Source organism: Callithrix jacchus, chromosome 15 (genome assembly GCF_049354715.1).
Source record: "Callithrix jacchus isolate 240 chromosome 15, calJac240_pri, whole genome shotgun sequence".
Taxonomy (NCBI): domain Eukaryota; kingdom Metazoa; phylum Chordata; class Mammalia; order Primates; family Cebidae; genus Callithrix; species Callithrix jacchus.
Window position 1 is genome coordinate 79,236,268 of NC_133516.1, and position 21,474 is coordinate 79,257,741.

The 21,474-nt window shown below is 45.3% G+C and overlaps 1 protein-coding gene and 1 non-coding gene across 7 annotated transcripts in view; one reads left to right on the forward strand and one right to left on the reverse strand.

The window, feature by feature from the left end:
• The window catches only part of MYLK (myosin light chain kinase), a 283,432-nt gene that overhangs the window by 52,887 nt on the left and 209,071 nt on the right, over positions 1-21,474 (forward strand). The window lies entirely within an intron of this gene.
• Positions 15,558-15,688, reverse strand: LOC118148180 (small nucleolar RNA SNORA5). Its single transcript, XR_004734957.1, has one exon. It is a non-coding gene; the product is annotated as a small nucleolar RNA SNORA5 (small nucleolar RNA).

Here is a 21,474-nt window from a genome sequence, read left to right on the forward strand (position 1 = left end):
AGTCCATCTGCCTGGCCGAAAATCAGGATGAAAGTAGTGTCTCTGGTACTTGGTGAGCGGGCTATGCCAGAAGCCTTCTTTGTTTAGTCACCTACTTTATGCTATGACAGGGACATTTGCAATGAGGAAAAGAAGTAAATAAAAATGAGATAAAACTCTAGTTTTAAAGCCTAGGGGCACATGACATCATAGGACTCACCCAGTATTCCCTTCTCCACATCGATGGGGCCATGTGAGCAAAGGTCTGGAGACACATCTGGTCAGTGCAAAGGCAGTCTAGAACTCATGCCCTTCTCCATGAGTCCCTTAAAGTCTGAGCTAATGGGACACTCAGGTAGTACAGGAACCCTTAGCAAGATAAAAACATTTTTTAAATTTAATTTAATTTTTAAAAATTTACCAATAATAGTTGTGCATATTCATGGAGTACATAATGATATTTTGATACAATTAATATATGATGATCAGATCCAGGTAATTAGCATATCCATCATCACAAACATTTACCATTTCTTTGTTTGAAACATTCAATATTTTCCTTCTACCTATTTGAAACTATATATTATTATTAACTATAGTCATCCTACCATGGGATAGAACAGTAGAACTTACTCTTCTTATCTAGCTGTGACTTTGTATCCTTTAGCAAATCCCTCTCTTTCCATCCCTCCTCCCCTTCCCAACCTCTAGTATCCTCTGTTCTACTTTTTTACTTCTATGAGATCAACATTTTTTAGCTTTCACATATGGGTGAGAACACACTGTGTCTAACTTTCTGTTCCTAGCTTATCTCACTCAATATAATGCTAGCTCATCTCACTCAATATAATGTCCTCCAGTTCTGTCCATGTTGCTGCAAATGGCAGAGTTCATTCTTTTTTTTTTTTTTTTTCCGAGACGGAGTTTCGCTCTTGTTACCCAGGCTGGAGTGCAATAGCGCGATCTCGGCTCACCACAACCTCCGCCTCCTGGATTCAGACAATTCTCCTGCCTCAGCCTCCTGAGTAGCTGGGATTACAGGCACGTGCCACCATGCCCAGCTAATTTTTTGTATTTTTAGTAGAGACAGGGGTTTCACCATGTTGACCAGGATGGTCTCGATCTCTCGACCTCCTGAGCCACCCGTCTCGGCCTCCCAAAGTGCTGGGATTACAGGCTTGAGCCACCGCTCCCGGCCGAGTTCATTCTTTTTTTAATGACTGAATAGTATTCCATTGTGTATCTATACCACATTTTATTTATCCATTCATCTTTTATTGGATACCTACATTGATTCCATATCTTGGCTATGGTAAATAGTGCTGCAGTAGACATGGGGGTACAGATGTCTCTTTTATATGATTTCCTTTCCTTTGGATAAATTCCCAGTAGTAGAATTGTTAGATCGTATGGTTGTTCTATTTATAGTTTTGGAAGAACCTCCATACTGCTCTCCATGGTTGCTATGCTAGTTTACATTCCCGCCATCAGTGTATGAGTTTCCTTTTCTCCTCATCCTTGCCAGCATTTGTTGTTTGTCTTTTTGAAAATAGCCATTCTAACTGGGACAAGATGATACCTCACTGTGGTTTTGATTTGTATTTCCCTGATGATTAGTGATGTTGGGCATTTTTCCATATATTTGTTGGCAATTTGTGTTTCTTCTTTTGAGAAATGTCCATTCATTTCATTTGTCCGTTTTCTAATCAGGTTGTTTTTCTGCTGTTGAGTTGAGTTCCTTTCCTATTCTGGATATTAATCCCCTATCAGATAAATAGTTTGCAAATATTTTCTCCCATTCTGTAGGTTTTTTCACTGTTTTCTTTGCTTCCTTTGTCATGCAGCAACATTTTAATTTGATATAATCCTATTTGTTTATTTTTCATTTTGTTCCCTGTGCTTTTGAGGTCTTATTCATAAAATATTTTCCCACACCAATGTTCGGAGGCATTTTTCTTGTTTTTTTTTTTTTCCTATTAATTTTTACAATTTCGGGCCTTACATTTAGGTCTTTGATCCATTTTGAATTGATTTTTGCACAGGATGACAGGTTGCGGCGGGGTGTCTAGTTTTATTCTTCTGCATATGGATATCCAGTTTTCTCAGCATCATCTATTCAAGAGAGTATCCTTTTCCTAAAGAATGTTCCTGGCACCTTTTTTTTTTTTTTTGAGACAGAGTTTTGCCCTTGTTACCCAGGCTGGAGTGCAGTGGCACAATCTCAGCTCACTGCAACCTCCGCCTCTTGGGTTCAGGCAATTCTCCTGCCTCAGCCTCCCGAGTAGCTGGGACTACAGGCGTGCACCACCACGCCCAGCTAATTTTTTGTATTTTTAGTAGAGACGGGGTTTCACCATGTTGACCAGGATGGTCTCGATCTCTTGACCTTGTGATCCACCTGCCTCAGCCTCCCAAAGTGCTGGGATTACAGGCTTGAGCCACCGCGCCCGGCCCCCTGGCACCTTTTTGAAAATCAATTGGCTGTACCTGTGTGGATTAATTTCTGGGTTCTCTATTTTTTCTGTTGCTCTGTGTGTCTGTTTTTATGCTAATACCATGCTGTTTTGATTACTATAGCTTTCTAGTATATTTTGAGGTCTGCTAGTGTGATACCCCCAGCTTTGTCATTTTTACTCAGGACTACTTTGGCTATTTAGGGTCTTTCATTGTTGCATATAAAGTTTAGGATTCTTTTTCTATTTCTGTGAAGAATTTCATTGGTATTCTGATAGGAATTGCATCCAATCTGTAGATTGCTTTGGGTAGTATTGTCATTTTAACAGTGTTCTTCTGATCCACGGGCATAGGATGCCTTTCCATTTGTTTGTATCCTTTTCAGTTTCTTTCATCAGTGTTTTGCAGTTTTCCTTGTAGAGGTCTTTCACCTCCTTTGTTAAATTTGTTTTAGCAGCTATTGTAAATGGGATTGCCTTCTTGATTTCTTTTTGGCTAGTTTGTTCTTTGTAGAAATGCTATTGATTTTTATATATTAACTTTGTATTCTGTAACTTTACTAAATTTGTTTATCGGTTCTCAGCTTTTTGGTGGAGTGTATATATATATATGATCATGATGTCTGCAAACAGGAACAATTTAACTTTCTTCTCTTTTTTTTGATGTCATAAAAAATGTGTTCAGCTAGTCTATATATTTTAAATTTGGAATTTAATTCATCCATTTATATTCAAGGTTACTTTTGATAGATGGGGACTTCTTTAATTTTGTTGTTTTGTATATCATTTGTTCCTTACTTCCTCTCCTATTGTTTACATCTACAGTTGGGTGGTTTTCCATTAGGAGATGGCTTGATTTCTTTCTTTTTCTCCTTTGTGTACTGACTATGCTATTGAGTTTTATACTTTCGTAATGGGTGGTTATTGTCTTTCCATTTCCAGATGTAAGAATCCCTTGAGCATTTCTTTTTTTTTTTTTTTTTTTTTTTTTGAGACGGAGTTTCACTCTTGTTACCCAGGCTGGAGTGCAATGGCGCAATCTCGGCTCACCGCAACCTCCGCCCCCTGGGTTCAGGCAATTCTCCTGCCTCAGCCTCCTGAGTAGCTGGGATTACAGGCACGCGCCACTGTGCCCAGCTAATTTTTTGTAATTTTTTAGTAGAGACGGGGTTTCACCATGTTGACCAGGATGGTCTCGATCTGTTGACCTCGTGATCCACCCGCCTCGGCCTCCCAAAGTGCTGGGATTGCAGGCTTGAGCCACCGCGCCTGGCCCCTTGAGCATTTCTTGTAAGGCCAGTCTAGTGGTGAAGGCTACGTGGCTGGACACAGGTCATGTTTGCTGGGGACTATCCACAGGTCTGTTTCTCATGCTTGTGACACAGCTGCATGGTTGCTTGCTTAGCTGGGGGGCATGTCTGCTGGGGGTGGCCCATGAGTTTGCTTCTCTGTCTCAGGACATGGGCATATAGCTGCTCATCCAGCCTGGTGATGTGTCTGCCAGGAACAGTCCATGAAGCTGCTATTTAGGCCCAGGATGCAGGTACAAGACTGCTCAACTGGTGTGGTGGCATGCCTGCCAGAGGTGGCCCCCAGTACTATTTCTTGGGCTGGGACATAGGCAGACAGCTGCTCAGCTAGCCTGGGGGTCTATGTGCTGGAGTTGGTCCACAGGGTTGTTTCTTAGGTTTGGGACACAGGTACAAAGCTGCTCAGCTGGCATAAGGGCATGCCTATCAGGGATGTCCTATGGGTTTCTCAGGCCCTTTTGTGGGGGGTGGTACAGGGCCACTCGGCAGGTCAGGGATATGCCTACAAGGGGTGATACTATTATAGTGCTGTTTCTCAGCTCCTGAGTGTGGGTGCATAGTTTCCACTTTGCTGGTGCGGGGGCATATCAACTATTGGAGGCTCAGGAGCCTCTCCTATTTAAAGGAGGGCATGCAGCCATTTGGCTGGCTCTAGGATAGGTTTGCCCAGGCTGAAGTGACAGATTGTTTCTCTGGCTGGAAGTGCAATGGCAGGGGTTGGTTTCCCTGCTGTGCAGGACCAGAGTCACAGCTAATCTTGGGCCCAATCTCCATGCAACTGGGGTTGTGGCATACAGCCACCCATGTGAACTTGGTGTAAGGAAAATGGAGTTCCAGTGCTGGGAGGTGCAGTAGCTACTGGCCCCTGGAGCAGGGTGCGATCCAGAGTTAGCTCAGATCTGAAGATTGTACCTTGCTGCAGCAGCTTGGCTCACAACAAGTGATAGAGGTGGGAAGTGCATACCTTGTGCTCCTAATTCAGGGCAACGTGGCTGTGTGAATTCCAGTGGCTCTTCTGTTTACCTTTTCCTTGCAACTAGAAGTCTCTCCTGACTCCAGACAGATCCAAGTTTGGCAGGGGAGATAGAGCTGCAGAGGCTGGGTGGCTCCATGCTGCCCTCCTGGACTTCCAAGCACCACGGGTGTGTCTCCATGCCCTGCTGCATTCTAACATTCTCCCTTCCAACATTTCTTGATGTCTCAAAAGGGCAAGTAACCTGTAGTTTTCTCCATATGTATTTTCAGAGATGCCAGTGGAAAGTTTCTTATCTGAATTCCATGCCTTTTTTTTTTTTTTGAGACGGGGTCTTGCTCTGTTGCCCAGATTGGAGTGCAGTGGCATAATTATAGCTCACTGTAGCCTTGACCTCCCCATCTTAAGCAATCCTCCTGCCTCAGCCTCCTTAGTTGGGAGTGTAGGCACATACCACCATATCCAGCTAACTTTTAAATTCTTTGTAGAAATGGGGGTTTTGCTGTGTTGTTAGGGCTGGTCTCAAACCCCTGGGCTTAAGCAGTCCCCCCACCTCAGCCTCCCAAAGTGCTGGGATTACAGGCTTGAGCCACCGCACCTGGCCTATTTTTCTTTTTTTAATGCAAGTACATGTATTTTAGAGAGCTCTATATTGCTTGATATATACTTTGTAGTTAAATATGGGGTTTGATCATATTTCTTTAAAAAGTAGGCATTAGGACCTTGATCAATATTGTAACCATCTCTTATGTTATTGTTTCTATGAGAAATTCAGTCCCCTTCCCCAGAAAAGAATGTCACTCCAGTCAATGTGGCTAACATGATATGACATTCTGTCAGGGATGATTTTCATTTATTCAACAAGTACTCCTTGAGTGATGAGTGAGGCAAAGTCCCTGCTTTTGCATAATTTTTATTCTAATGGAACAGGAAGACAGTAACATTCAGCAGTGATTTTAAAAGTACAGTAAGGGCCAGACACAGTGACTCACACCTATAATCCTAGCACTTTGGGAGGCCAAGGTGGATGGATCACCTGAGGTAAGGAGTTCGAGACCAGGCTAGTCAACATGGTGAAATCCCATCTCTACTCAAAATACAAAAATTATCCATGTGTGGTGGCACAGGCCTGTAATCCCAGCTACTGGGGAGGTTGAGGCAGGTGAATCACTTGAATGCAAGAGGCAGAGGTTGCAGTGAGCTGAGATCAAACCATTGTACTCCAGCCTAGGTGACCAGAATGAAACTCTGTCTCAAAAAAAAAAAAAAAAAAAAAAAAAGAATGAAAAACAAAAACAAAAAAGTACAGTAAGGAACATAAGGGGATGAAGAGATTGGGTGGAGTGGTGTTTTATATAGGATGGTCAAGTAGTCAAGAAAGGCCCCTCTGTGGAGGTGATACATAAGCAGAAAATGGAATAAAGTAAAGGAGTGAGTCTTGAGAAGATCTAGAGGAAGAAAACTACACAGGGTAGAAAAACTGGCCATTGTAGAGGCCCTGAGCCAGAAGGGAACTTGGTATGTTTGGAAAAACAGCAAAACAGGCCAGTGAGTATAAGAGTGGGAAGGGTGAGGCAGAGCTTAATAGGAGGTGAATTTGGAGCAGTAAGTCAGAGTTGGGTATGCAAGGGTGTGTAGGCCATGGTAAGGGGTTTGGCTTTTATTCAGTGTGTAGTGGGGAGCTGTTGGAGGGTGTCGAGTGGGGGGTGCCACAATCTGACTATCGGGGAGCTAACTATAGGAGAGTGGAATTTGGAGACAGGCAGGAGACTGCTACAGTGGTCGGAAAGCACGATGACGGTGCCTTGGATGGCTGGAGGCAGTGGAGGTGGAGAGAAGTGATGAGATTGAAGGTAGAACCCATCAGAGCTGCTGATGGATTGGAAGTGGAGTGAGAAGAGTGAGGGATGACTCCTAGGTCTGAGCACTTGGGTGGACAGTGGAGCCTTTTGTCCGGATGGGAAATGCCATGGGAGGAGCACATTTGGCTGGAGAAAATGGAGAGGTCCTGTATGTCTTGTTAGATAAACCAGTCGAGATCTGGAGTAGACAGTGGGGTATCAAATTCTGGAGGTCAGTGGAGAGGGTGGGATAGGAAATGTGTGTGGAGATCACCAGCCTCTAGTAGGCGTATAAAACCACAGGACTGATTTGGTCACCTCAGGGTGAGCACACTAGTCATTTAGAGGCCAGGAAAAGAAAGTAGGAAGAAAAGCAGGAGAGCATGGCATTCCAGAAACCAAGGGAAGAAAGTCTGTTGAGAAGCTGGGGTGGTGATTAACTGTGTTAGTGCAGCCACAAGGTATTTAAACCCATGATCACACAAAGAATAATGCTCTTTTGGCGAGTTTCTGCTTTCATATGTGCTCGTGGGCCTTGTTTTCCCCATTAAACTGGAAACTCATTGAAGTCAGGGATGGTTTCTTTCTTCTTCTGTTTGCACTGAGAGCCACTCAAAGCTGTGCCTTAACTGCCTCACTCCAAAAGCTCTGTGGTATGAGGTTGAGGCCTGAACTGATGTTTCCTGAGGAGCTACTTTTAGAGTTGTGTATTGGGGGGTGTGGGGACGGTGATGACAAGGAAGGTCCAGGACTAGTCCCTACCTAGGCAGAAGACGCTACTGATGTCCCAACTCTGAGTAGAGGGGTTGGGTGGCAGAGGAGAAGACAGATGGAAGGAGTAGGACAGAAGCACAAACATGTCAGATTCTTGACTTCAGAACCTGTAAGCCCTACAAATGTGGTCAAAGGATTTCAACCTGAGGAAGCAGGGACACTGATGGGTCACGATGGGCTCTTTGAATGCTCACTGATTGATGCAGCAGTAGGATTCTTTACCATACTCTGCCAAATACATGTGATCCCTACTGCAGCTGAAGAAGGATGGAGGAGTCCTTCATGGCTTCCCTTGAAGTTACCTTACTTAGAACTACCAGTTCAGGTTCTTACAAAGAGTGGAGAATCCAGATGGTACCTGTATCTGGGGAGTAATTCTATGGGCTGTGCTTTGGGACAGCAGTGACGTCTTCTCTTGACCAGGTTTATTTCTCTGTATGTCTAGGCATTTTTGACTAGAGGCAGTATATGGGGTGGAATAGCCTGAAGACCCTGTCTTAGCCTATTTTATGCTGCTGTAAGAGAATAGCACAAACCAGGTAATTTATAAAGAATAGAGATTTATTTCTTACAGTTCTGGAGGCTGGGAAGTCCAAGTTCAAGGTCTGGCCTCTTGCCAGGGCCTTCTTGCTGTCATCCCATGGTGGGAGGTAGAAGGACAAGAGAGCAAGAGATGGTTGAACTTTTTTAACAAACCCACTCCTACAATAATGAACCCACTCCAGCAATAACATTAATCTATCAATGAGAACAAAGCCTTCATTACTTAATCACCTCTTAGAGCTCCCACCTCACAAAACTTGCATTGGGAGTCAAGTTTCCAAAACATGAATTTTGAGGGACACATTCAAACAACAGCAACCCCCTACAGGGTTGGGCAAAGTGGGAATTAGTTAATATGTATAGGGAAAAAGATGGGTTTTCTGGCAATTGGGAGATTGGGGTGAGATTTGGATCCTGTCCTGTCTCTTATGTAAACATAGTAAAAGCAGATGACCCATAGTATCATAGGAAAACATAAGAGTAGTTTCTGGTTGGGGCACTTTGACGAGATGGAAAGCCATCTTGGGGGAGGTAGGACCAGCAGTTGAGCCCCTGCAACACAAAGGAGACCCTGGGTGTGGGATGAGGGTGGACCCCTACCCCTGCAGCGTTTAAGCTGGTAGAAGGCCTGCAGACCAAGGGTTCATCCCCTGGAATTTTTCTTGGAACTTATTACTAAATGTTTTCAGACAATCCCTGATTGTGGGGCCAGATAAAATTCATTCTTACTGCTAAAGCTATGTTAAGATAAAAGTTGTTTTTATTCATTTGCTATCCATTAAAGCCATCACAGACTAATTATTTTTCAAAGGAAGGAAAACTATGCTAAAGTTCTGCAAGTAACTTATGACCAGATGTTGAGGTCTTGGGATACCTTGCCCTGCTTAAAAAATATTGTCAGGGATCTTTAGACAGTAAAATCTAAAAATAAAACCCAAATATAAAAAAGATGAATAATAACAAAGCATTATAGTTCAAGAGTCTTGTTGGCTTATTTATTTTTAAAAGAATCATGTTATAATTTAATACCAGTTGCTGAGACTTAGATATATCCAATTTTATAGTGAGGAGGGAGGGTCATTATAGAATGCAAGAGAAAAAAACTTTGAAAATCACTGATAGCTCAGCCGGATGTGGTGGCTCACACCTGTAATCCCAGCACTTTGGGAGGCTGAGGCGGGTGGATCACCTGAGGTCAGGAGTTCAAGACCAGACTGGTTAACATGGTGAAACCTGTCTCTACTAAAAATACAAAAAAAAAAAAAAAAAGAGTAGTCAGGCATGGTGGTGCACACCTGTAATCCCAGCTACTTGGGGAACCAAGACAGGAGGATCACTTGAACCCAGGAGGAAGAGATTGCGGTGAGCTGAGATCACGCCACTGCACTGCAGCCTGGTTAACAGAGTAAGACTCTGTCTTGAAAGAAAGAAAGGGAAGGGGAAGGGGAAGAGAGGAAAAAGAGGAAAGAGAGAGAGAAAGAAAGAGAAAAAAAATCACTGGGAGCTTATTTGAATAGTCAGTGGGTATCTGCAAGCTAGATTTTATCATTGCACACAAATCCTTGATCTAAAAATGGATGGCAGTGGAAGTAGTGGTGGTAGGAGGCAGGAGTGAAGAGTCATGTCCCATTAATTTAGGGTATCTGAAGAAGACATGGAGCCACTGACCACTTTTGTATCTACCAGCTTGCCACTCAGCTGCTTGAGGGGAGTAGAAATGGTATTAGGCATTTCCATAACCTTATCCTTAACTGTGTTTCCTCCTTTTCTTGTTGCCTGAGGTGAGTCTGGCAGTATCTGTACTTCCTTGTCCTTATTCATCAGCCATGTTCTCAGATACCGGCTTGATCTTGTGGGTTAGTTTGTTGTTCTAGGCCAGATTTCTGTTCTTACATCTTCTGCCCAACTGTGAGAGCTGGTGTCCTGCTGGCCTTCAGCCAAGTTGTGCCCTCAGATCATGCATCCCCACCTTTTACAGGCAGGGTTGTTAGCATGAGAAACCTACTCTGTGCTCAGTGAAGGTTGAGGGGAGAGGAGACGAGCACTCCAGGATGATGGCTGAACTTGCAGTTCTCTTGCCCACAAACTGAATGAAGGCATAAGCTCTCCATCTGTTTTATTCAGTGCAGACCTAGTATCTGTTGCTACAGTTAAGAGACTAGATTTAGAAGGAGAGTTGTGTACATGGTTTGGTGGGAGGAATGAATGGGATGTAAGGAGACAGAGTGGTCTGTGCATCTCAGACAAGAGAACTTAAAAAGGGGAGTCTTCAAATTCAAAAGAATGCCCCCTGCAAAAAATAAAAAATATATATAGCCTTAGAAATATCTCAAATGAACAGAAATTTGCATTAGAATCAAGAAGATGAAAATCAGCATGAATAATAAGAAATAAATAAGAAAACATTCTTAAAAATATTAAAAAGTCAGCTAAATGTTTGCAGGATGTGATAGGGGAGATAACATTTTAAGATAAAGACTATGGGGAATGAGTTTATTTTGCCACTATCTTTCCTACAGGCTTTTGTTTGTAGCGGTGAAGGGTCTTAGATTTCACATACTTTCAAGCTAAGGAGTTAACCTGCTACACTTTCATACATGCTGGCAGAAGATGAGATTCATGGGTTAGAGATGAGGGACTTTATGATTCACAGCAGTAACAGTAATCAGAGTATCAGCATTTTCCTGTACTGGTTCTTTGAGCTTCAACCCCCACAAGCTGAGACCAGGAGGACCAAGTGATACCTGCACACACAGTGGAGAGAAGTCCTGAGGAGTTCTGTAATTAACAGCAAGTGTGCCTGCACTTAGCTCCGTGCTGAGGGAAACTCTCTCTCTTTGGAGACTGTTTGCTATGCAAATCTTCTTGAAAAGATAGGAACAATGGCAGTCAGTGCCTCTGCTTGCAAGATGTGCTCAACTGTGAGAGACATGAAGAATAGTCTCCCAACTGTTGCATCAATAAAAAGGTAGAGGAAGCTAACGTTTTTTGCATCCTTTTTATGCACCAAGCACTGACCAGGAGACTTCTCATTTCTTGCCTCTTCAAAGTTCCGAATCAGTCTTGCTTGCTACTCTTATTTTATCGGTAAGGAAGCTAGTGTGTCAGGGAACTAGAATATCCAGGTGGAGGATTTGTGTATGTATTATGTACCTCTTATATGGTAAACATTGTGTTAGGAAGTAGCTAAAACTTAATTAGCTGCTTATCAGGTGCCAAGCACAGTTCTAAGAACACCCCATGAATTGATTTCTTTCTTTATCCACAACTAGGATTATCAGGTGCTGCTGAAGAAACAGGCACAGTGGGTGACGGAAATAAGATTCAGATCTGCCCATTTAACCACTGTGCGGTTGCAGGTTGTGGGTTTTTTGTTCTTGTTTTAGTTTTTATTTTTTGAGAAAGGTCTGGCTCTGTCACTCAGGCTGGAGTGCAGAGGTGCCATCTCGGCTTACTACAACCTCTGCCTTCTGGACTCAAGCAGTCTTCCTCAGCCTCCTGAATAGCTGGGACCACAGGCATGCGCCACCACACCCAGCTAACTTTTGTATTTTTTGTAGAGTTGGGGTTTGCCGTGTTGCCCAGGCTGGTCTCAGCCTCCTGGGCTCAAGTGGTGCATTTGCCTTGGACCTCTCCCAAAGTGCTGGGATTACAGGCGCCCTCCGTTGTGTTCTTTCTTCAGTCCTCAGAGTCATAGCAAGAGGGTCATAGTCAAACTAATGTGTGCCCAGAGGAAGTGGATGTATTTGAAACCTGCCAAGTAGAAATAGTTGAAATGGGACTGAGTGTGTTTAATCTGCAGAAGGATAAAGGGTAAATGATGCCTGTCTTCAAACATTTTTAGGCATGTCTTTCAGAAGAGGACAGTTCACTCTGTGTGACTCCAGGAGGTAGAATTGGGTCCATTTAGGGGGAGGCATATCATGGCTCAACAAAAATCATTCTTGAATAATACAATGCCCCTGACATCACATGGGAATGGGCTACCTGTGAGGGTGGTAACTCAGTGGTTACCTTTCAGGGATGCCCTGGCCGGACTCTGTCAAGGTCCCCACAATAAGCACCTCTGCTACAGGAGCTGGGCAATGGAAGAGGACAGCCCTAATGAAGTGCCCCAGACCTTTCCTAAGAGAGCTGATCCTATTAACAGTGACCTGAACTCCTTCCTCTGCCACCCTTCCCTGTCCCTTCTTGGAGCCTCAGGCCTCAGGTCTGTTGGACATGCCCAGAGAGGGTTCTGCATGTGTGAGGTGTCTTACCTGTGGGGAATCCAGGAGCACCCTAGGGATCTGGGGGAGTTAGTGCCGCAGCTTCTGGCACTCTCAGGCCTGCTCTGTCTCACAAGGGGACCCACCAGGGTCTGGACTAAGTTCTGCCTCAAACCCTGCTGGGTTTAGTTTCCTACCTGCTATCAGCCTGTAATCACCAGCCTCATGGCTCAGCTACATGCTGCCAATTCTCCTTGCACACATCAGGCCCACTGTTGCCCAGTTTGGGACAAAGCAAGATTCCTCTGCTGGGTGGGAGGTGGAATTAGCAGATCTCCATGGTCTCAACTGTAACTGTGGTTCTGTGATTCACTCTTTCCTTGTCAAGTAGCCCAAGCTTTAAAAACCAAGTGGGAACAGGTGGTTGGGCCCAGTGCTGCTCTGTGATGACCTGGCTATGGCCCCATTGACAACTCCCCTGGTGTAGCTCTAGGCCTGGGCTGAGCAGATCAGATCCAGATGCAGGCCCAGAGAGGAACGTGGGGCAGGTAGGAAAAGGAATTTGGGGAGATGGTGAGAAATAGGAGTGGTGGCAACTGGCTTCACAGTATATGTTCCACTCTGCTAGAAACGACCTCTGCTGGGAGCTAAAGACTCCCCAGAAGTAGTCTTAATTAGTCTGTGCACATCTTTGAAAGAATCTCATTTTCATCAAAGGGTTTTAAAGAGTGATGCTTAGCCCAGTGTAAAGGGCATGGTCAAGATCTGATCCTGAAATAATGTCTCTGCTATCCTAGATGTCAGGAGAAACCAAAAATATCTTCATAATTCTGAGGAATTTTTAGTTTATTGGACTCATCTCTTTTCCCTCTGATCATCCTTCCAGAAAGTGAGAAAGAAATGAGCCAAGAAACTTAATTACCCAGTCTGCTGACATTATTTTATCTGCGCCGCTGATATTAAATCTGCACAGCATTCCACTTAAATCTCAGTACTAAGAGCAGCCTCCACACACTTGGGCCTTTCTCCTTCTGCTGGCTGTGGCCCATGCTCTGCTTTCCACCCTACCGCACCCCCTTCAGACTTCTTAAATTCCGAAGCTCTCTATGGCACCGGAAATAATGTCTGTGGAATGTCCATACTTCAGGAAAGTCCCCAATCTGTGTGTGCTTATTCCCCAATTCTGTTACCCCCAACTCAGCCTGGCTGTTTGTGGTTGACTTCTGGCACATGCCCATCATTACGGAACCTGGATTTGGCAGGAGCATTGTGCCATATTTCTGTTATTGGCATCTGTGGAGAAGGAAGAGAAAGTCTGTCTAGTTTTTTCCCTCTCTTTTATGTACAAATGAAAATTTCTCTCTTGTGTTAATAACTTTTCTGGCCAACCAGTCAAATATATCTTCAATTTCAGATTGGTTCCCTGGACTGTGGAAGTTTTCTCCTGGTTTAATGTTGACTCTCGCCTAATAGCTGGTTCATTTAGCACCTGATTGGTGCTATGGTTACAGCTGCAGCAGGCCACATTTAAGGAAGGCTTCCAGGGAACCAGCCCTGTCCTGAGGACGTCAATCCTCAAGACCTCTGAGGCAAGTGCTATTACCATCTTCCCCTCATTATAGAGAGGACATGAGCTGAAAGAGGTCCAAGAACTTGCTGAAGGTCTTACAGCAGAGCTGGGGCTGGAAGCCAGCCAGGGTGGTGCCAGAGCTGGCTGACATCAACGCCTACTTCACACTGTCATACATGGATACATATGCCATACATACATATGGCAGATCCATAGGATGTGTGCCATCGATGCATGCTGCTATGCATACCACTGTTTCCACCATCCTCCCAGCAAGTGTTGGTATCATTGTAAAACCCTGTCCTCAGCAAGTGTGTGTTAAAAATTTACTGTGTGCGGATCCAAAGATGTACAACCAGGTCCTGCTCTTGGCATTGCAGCTGGGGAGATGAAGCCTTGGTCTGCAGAACCTGAGCTGGGCTGAGCAGGGGGAGCTTTGTCTGTTTTGGTCACTGCTGTGTGTCCAGGGACTATCATAGCACCTGGCAGGTAGTAAGCACTCAAAAACATGTGATGAATGAACAACCTTCTAATTAAAGAAAACCATTGACGTTTTTACAAATAAATGAAAGGACATGTGAATTCTGAGAAGTATAAAGGACATAAACAGAGATTAAAGGACAGCCTTTAAATTATAAACATTAAGCTGTATAAAAAGCTCCCCATGTTGTCCTCATTTTTCTTACTTTTCATAGATTGGCAGGCACTATGTCGCAGATGTGCTTGTGGACCCATGGCATAGATAGGGCTTTCATAGCTCATAGATCCTGCTGGGTGGGGAGGGCTTAGAGAAAAGATGGACCTTGAGGTTGGAGTAGGACTCAGCTGGGTGGGAAAGATCATGGGAGGCATTCCAGAGCTGCCCCCACTGGCAGGATTATGCTGGAAAGGGCAGACGCCTCGCGTTTTGCTTGGTAACAATCGTTTTGAACTTCTCGACTTCTCGATGTTTGGATCCTTTCCTATCTGACTCAATACTTGCCTCACTTCCCAAGCCTTGCCTAACTTGGTTGAGTGTGTGCGTGCACATCCCTTCAAACCGTGTCGGAATCCCTGGACCTGATTCTTGCCTGAATTCTGGCACCAGATCAAGAAGAACAAGCTTGAACGGAGGCTGAGGCAGGAGAGTTTGAATACTGGGAGCCACAGGGCAGCACCAGGCAGCTTGACAGGAATCCAGAGGACCCTGGTGCAAGAGCCATAAAATCCCACACACTCTGACTCAGTAATTGAACTTCTTGAAATGTATCTTGAGGAAATAGTCTAAAGGATTATTATGGAAATAAAAGATACATTTATGTTCATTAAACTGTTTGTTTTAATGAGATTGGAAGCAACCTAAATGGTAAATAATGGGCATGATTAAGTTTTGGCTTATCCACTAGCTAGAATATGATACAGTCACTGAAAATAAGATGTATGGAGAGTGTTCCATATCTGAGGAAAAGCATGAAAAATGAAGGCAATGATAATCTGTATATATAATTTTATTTGTAAAAGTACATACGTAGAAAAAGACTGGAAAAAATATTACAGAAAATGATAGTATTTATATTGGGGGAAAAGTCATTTGTAATCCTACTCACAACCGAACTTTTAGCCAATATTGTTTATTTGTTTATGAGTGACAAAACAGGATGGGACAAGGGAGCTTGGGTGAGTTCAACATTCCTGTTAAGAGTCAGAAACCAAGACACTGTGGAGAGGACACCTGAGCTAGCACGGGCTAATGTCAAACCATAGCTTCCTGGCAAAAGATTAAGGACAGCTATGATAGCATGTCCAAAATAACCCGGAGTGTGAAATAACAGGTTCCTGGACAGAGGGCACATGAAGCCTGAGCTTGGCCTGGGTAGGGTGAATGTGGCCAGGGAAGACACCTTTGTCTTTTGTTTTTCTAGAGGTTTGGTGTCTGTAACCAAACTTATTCCTGAGCCCGAGACAGAGGAACAGGGCCCATGAGTCAGTGTTTCTGTGGCAGTGTTCTGGGTCAGTGCCTACACAGGCAGGGCAGGTACCAAAGTTGGCACAGCTGCATAGGGAGGACGTCTTTGAAGTCATGTCTTGTGTCTAGACTTAGGAGTGATTAGGCTAGAGGTGGCCATGTGTATACCCCAGCTCCCCTGAATAGTCCCAGCATGAGTATTCATAGAGCCCTTTCTGTTCTCAAGAGTTCAGATTTGAATAATATGTGGTCCCCCTAAGGATTGAAAAGGAGGTTGGAGGACATTCTGGGTAGATGATAATTGCTCTGCTGGTTGCCTCTAGTGCTTAAGAGATGGTGAATTGGCCGGGTGTGGTGGCTCACGTCTGTAATCATAGCACTTTGGGAGGCTGAGGTGGGCAGATCACTTGAGTTTAGGAGTTTGAGACCAGCCTGGCCAACATGGTAAAACCCTATCTCTACTAAAAGTACAAAAATTATCCAGGTATGGTGGCACACATCTATAATCACTCGGGGGGCTGAGTCAGGAGAATCGTTTGAACTCGGGGGGTGGAGGTTGCAGTGAGCCTAGATTGTGTCACTGCACTCCAGCCTGGGCCACAGAGTGAGACTCCATCTCAATCAAAAAAAAAAAGAGTTGGTGAATTAAGATTCCCTGATGCAGAGGTGGCCCCAGCCTGATGGAAAAGTGGTCCAGGTGTTGTAGATGAATATAGTTCTGCTATCCTGATAGAGATAACCGAGGTAGTTATTCCCAAGCTGCCCCAGCATTTCATATTTAACTTTGACCCAAGAGCTCCTTTTCCCCTTGCAGTCTTCCTCTTCCATCCCACAAACCTGGTACATGACCATTAAAATCTCAGTAAGTAGAAGCTTAAGTAACAGTAACTAATTTACCAGCTGAAACTTCCCCTATTTGCAACATTTTAGCATTAGCAAATTCTTAACTTTTCAGCCCTGGTATGGCTAGTGCAAAAATCAGTTCAAATGGTAGAGGATGGGTCCCTTTAAGCAGATAGGGTCTTGGCCTGGGTGGGCTCTGTTTGCTTCCTGCTGTCTGCCCTCTCTTCTATTGGTCCTGTCAAGGCAGGCTTGTTGGGAACCCTATTACTGAGCAGATTACCAAGTTGACCATTAGTGATCTAGCCTGGGAGCCAAGCCCAGGTTCATCTTGCAAGAAAAATGGGGTGATTGTGGAGAAGGTCCTCTCCCCTGTGCCCACAGGAGGACTGGTGTGACCCTGAGTGCCCCCAAATGCCTGGCTGGACATCTTGGGAGCACTGGCAAATAGGAGGTAAGGAAGACCTTCAGGCAGTGTCTCCTCACAGGCAGCCTCAGCTCAGAGGGGCCCCGGTCAGTGGAGAAGCCGTGACAGGTACAGCTGACAGGACATGTGAACAAGTGGATCAATGGTTCAGGGATTGCCAAAGTAAAGAGACATCTAGATCTTTCATAGATGTTTGTTCGGGTGTTTGGTTGAGGGGCACAGGTGACAAGTGTTGGGGAAAACTGTGGCTTTTCCTGGACTCAAGCAAGAAATTACCTTTTGGCACCTGGACACTATTTTAAGTCTCTAGTTAAGAGCTAAGGGGAAACCACTGTCTCACTTAAGAGAGAACGCTCTGCTTTGGAGGCCAGGCTAGATACGGAATTGGCGGGAATCTGTTAAGATCGGTGGAGAGGACACCTGAGCAAGCACGGGTTAATGTCAACCCGTAGCTTCCTAGAGAGGTGGCGTGGGGGAAACTGACTCTTCAGTGGGAGAGAAAGTACTATTGTGAAGGCTTAAACTGAAGCAGGTGTAAGCAAGATGGTCCTGCCCGCCCTCTTTTGGTTTTAACGTGCATCACAAGGAACAGGTGCTGCCAGTAGTGAACTCAGTCTTCTCTTGGGCCCAGAAGCAGAGAGGGATGCAGCCATGAAGGCAATGGAACCGAGCCCTGACTAGTAAGTGTGAGGGGATAGAAGCGAGGGCAAGCGTTCTTCAGCGTGGGCGTCCTGAATCTCTACAGCTGACTCTGAGAAGGCCTAGGAGCCTGCTTTCTAGAAGAACAGCTCCATATCAGGTAACGACAAAAAACCAAAGTGAGATTAAAACTGGATTCTTTATATTGAGTGTTAACCATAAAAGCTCCAGGCGACAGCATTCTCTTCAATGTTATGTCACTGTTAGAAATGGGGGTTAGTAATTAGAAGTGATTTGTTTATTTAATAGATATGTTTTTATGGAAAATGATGTAAATAAGTACATGGAGCACTGCTTTTAGGCCTAATCAATCACACCTGGAGGGGCCTAGCTGGCTGGCTGCTGTGTCCATCAGGTAGAATCTTACCTAAATTGCTCGAAAGAAAATGTTCTGACGCTAGAATTGCCATTTCAAAGTGTTGCAGGGATGGTAAACAACGTCCAGCTCTTCAGGGCACTATATCAATCTCATTGTTGGAGAGAGAGCGCATCTAACACTCAGTAAATGCTGGGCACTCCAGGCTGAATGCTAAGAAAATGAACTGCTGCCTTCGTTTCGCACTGTCCCCAGTAGGGTGCAGAATTTCAGGTTCAGGAGTAGACAAGCATAAGGGTTTTAGGGCCTTTGAACAGGCCAGTGCCCCATTAGCTTTTTAATTTTCCGTCCCACCTGCCTGGCTCCTGGGGCTGTGTTTTTCTCTTTGACAGTCTCCAACAGGATTCCAAATTCCCTGTTGGAAGCTGAGCTCCATAGCCTCAAGGCCCATGCTCCCTGAGCTAGAGATGAGTGCAGCTAATAGCTGGTGGTGGTCCACTGACCTCCCTGTTGGCCCTGCTTCAACCTGTACTTCCGCCTTGCAGCTGATGGAGGAACCTGTGGAAGGGCTCGCTCACCCCAAGTGCAAGTGGCTGCCTGTTTCGGAGAGGGTTGAGTGGACGCAGACTTTCTCCTGTCCACTGGGGACCAGCTGAGCTGACACCTCTGAGCAGAAGTTCCTCTCTGTGTTCCTGCTGATGTGCTGAGCTCTCAGCTGTTCTTTGGTTTTCTCCATGCCTTCTCCGGGTTCTCAGGGGTCACCATTTTCTTTCTGGTTAGCCCCACTCTAGAAGAGATTGAGGGGTGAGAGAAGAGGAGAAACATGTGTTAGCCTCGTTAGTATGTTTGGTGAAGTGTGAGGAGAAAGAGGTAGGAAAATGAGGCTGTTAAGATAGAAAAGTATGTCGATCCCTGTTATCACCCATCATTGCAGATGGCAAAAATCAGATCTCAGCAATATCACTGACTGCCCTGCTGAGACACTGGAACTGGAAGGTGTCTTCTGGGAGACAGGCAGGGCATGGTATGGAATGGCCAGTGGGAGTCACATGAGGACAGCCAAGGGTGTGACTGGACTTGCAGTCAGTCCTGCCATGGGCCTCACACGTAGCTGGTGCTTGAGTGGGCTCACCTGCCTACCTGAGGAGCATGACAGGGAAGGTGGGAAGTGTCTGGAGCCTCTTGGGGGCACTTTTCATCTGGAAGAGATACAACTAGCATCCCTATGGGCAGAGTCAGGGCCAGGCTTAGAGTATCAGGTCAAGGCTGCGTGGACTTCAGTCAGCTCAGCTTTAAAGAGCTGTGGCTAGAGGAGAGACTCCAGCAACCTGCACAACACCAGCTCAGGGGAATGTCAGGGTGGGGGAGGGGGACAGTGAGGGGCTGGCTGGCAAAGAAATGGGCAGGTAACCATGAGCTCCTTGCTCTCTTCTTGTCTGCCTTTTCTCCAATAGGCTGAGGGTTCCTGAGGTCCAGGGGCCTCCTAAGAGCCAGTGAGGAATGTGCCCCTTTCGAGGCTGTTCCCTGAATCTGCATCTTCCCTGACTTCTCTAACTCCTTCTCTCTTCTCCCTCTAATGCCATGATTTCTGCCTCCCGGCTGGCTGGGATAAAGCTGGACCTGCTAAATCTCAAATCTAGATTGGAGCAGCAGTTGCTCAGATATTCAATGAATACTTGAAAGCCAGTCATTTCCTCATTTTGTATTCCATTAAGTGCCAGAAATGAAGCAGAGAGGGCTGAACCCTGATACAGTGGGCTGGCCCAAGCCTGAAATTGGGTTCCAGAAAGGCCCAGCTCCATACCAGCTCCAGACCCAGGGCCACCCTGCTCACCCATGGCCCACAGGGGGATGCAGATTGAACTCTTTATTTTAGAGAGTGGCCACCTCGATTGGTAAGGGAAGCAGGGGCAGGGGAGGAGAGGGAAGTCACAGGGAGACTATGGGAACCACTGGAAACATGGCCGCTCCCTCCTGAGGTCGGAGGTAAGGCCTATGTCTGCGTTTCACCTGCAGTGCTTATGTCATTGTATTGGGAGGAGGTAGTTGAACCTCTTACCTTATTTAGAGTCCTAGTGGGCATTGTGGGCACTCAGTAAATATAGAGTAATGGGTGTGTAGACAGACCATGAGTTCTGAGCCTTAGGCCCTAGTTCTTCCTGCTCTGCTGAGAGCACAGATCTGATAAAGCCTGAGAACCATGATCAGGTAAACTGTTCAGAACACTTAGGAGAGTCCCACCTTCTCAGTGCTTCTGTCCAGCTGTGGAGTAGGCCTCTTAGATGACAGTGGCCTAAGAAGTTGGAATATGAAAGAAGATTCCTATATATGAGAACTGCAGGAAATAATGAGCTTCTGGAATTTCCTTGCCGAGAGGGCTGTGTGTTGTGGCCGTGGCATTTGGCTACTGCGTGTATATCCTATTTTCTGCAATACGAGACTTAGCTTATCATTAGCGGACTGACAAGCTGGTCTCAGAAGCAGAGCAACTGGGATTGTCAAATTAGCTTACGCCATCCTGCTTACTGGTAAGAGGTTTAGGATAGTGTGTCTGAGCTGCTGTCTGCAGAGCAGAGTGTGCGGGTGGCCCTGCAGGTGCTGGAGCTCACAGAGGGACTGCCAGGATGTGCACCTAAGATGATATGTTCAGAGGTTTTCCTCTTTTTTTATTTTTTGAGATGTAGTTTTGCTATTGTTGCCCAGGCTGAAGTACAATAGCACGATCTCGGCTCAGTGTAACCTCCGCCTCCCCAGTTCAAGTGATTCTCCTGCCTCAATCTCCCAAGTAGCTGGGATTACAGGAGCCTGCCACCACACGTGGCTAACTTTTTGTATTTTTAGTAGAGACGGGGGGAAGGTTTACCATGTTGGCCAGGCTAGTCTTGACCTCAAGTGATCCACCCACCTCAGCCTCCCAAGGTGCTGGGATTATAGGCGTGAGCCATTGCGCCCAGCCTGCCTGGTTAGAGGTCTTCTAACCCCAGAGAGGTTAGAATACTCCCTCAGGGCCTCACTGTTAGCAGACCCTGGTCTGAAATGTTGTGGCCTTAAGTCAGTTTCTTCTCTGTAGGCCATGGTTTTCTTAGCTATAGACTGAGAAGGTGAGCCAGGGGCTCTCTGAGTCCTGTGACTGTGCAGTCCAGCAGCAGAGCCAGGACAGGACACCAGGACCTTTGAACACTGATCCACTCCCAGCTCTTCCCCATGGCATCTCTAACAATGTGACATTCTCACCAAGGGTCTGAACTTTGGAGTCAGAGACCTAGGCTCAAATCCAGCTGATAATAAGTAGCTGTTATTTATTAGCTTTGAGAACTTTGGCTACTATTACTCAACTTCTGAGTCCTTCCTTTATCTTTAAAATGAAAGTAATACAGCATGTATCCTATAGAATTACTCTAAAAATTACAGTAAACTTAGGTAAAGCCCTCAATACAGCACCTAGTCCTCAATAAGCATTCAGTAAGTGGGTTATTTGTATTAGTGACAATCCATATGTGGTTCACAGTCACTGCACTTGTCTGAACCTTAAATTTCCTTTCCGTGATTGGACCAGTGCTTCTCTGACTAGCCATCCCTGAGGACAGTTGAGAAAG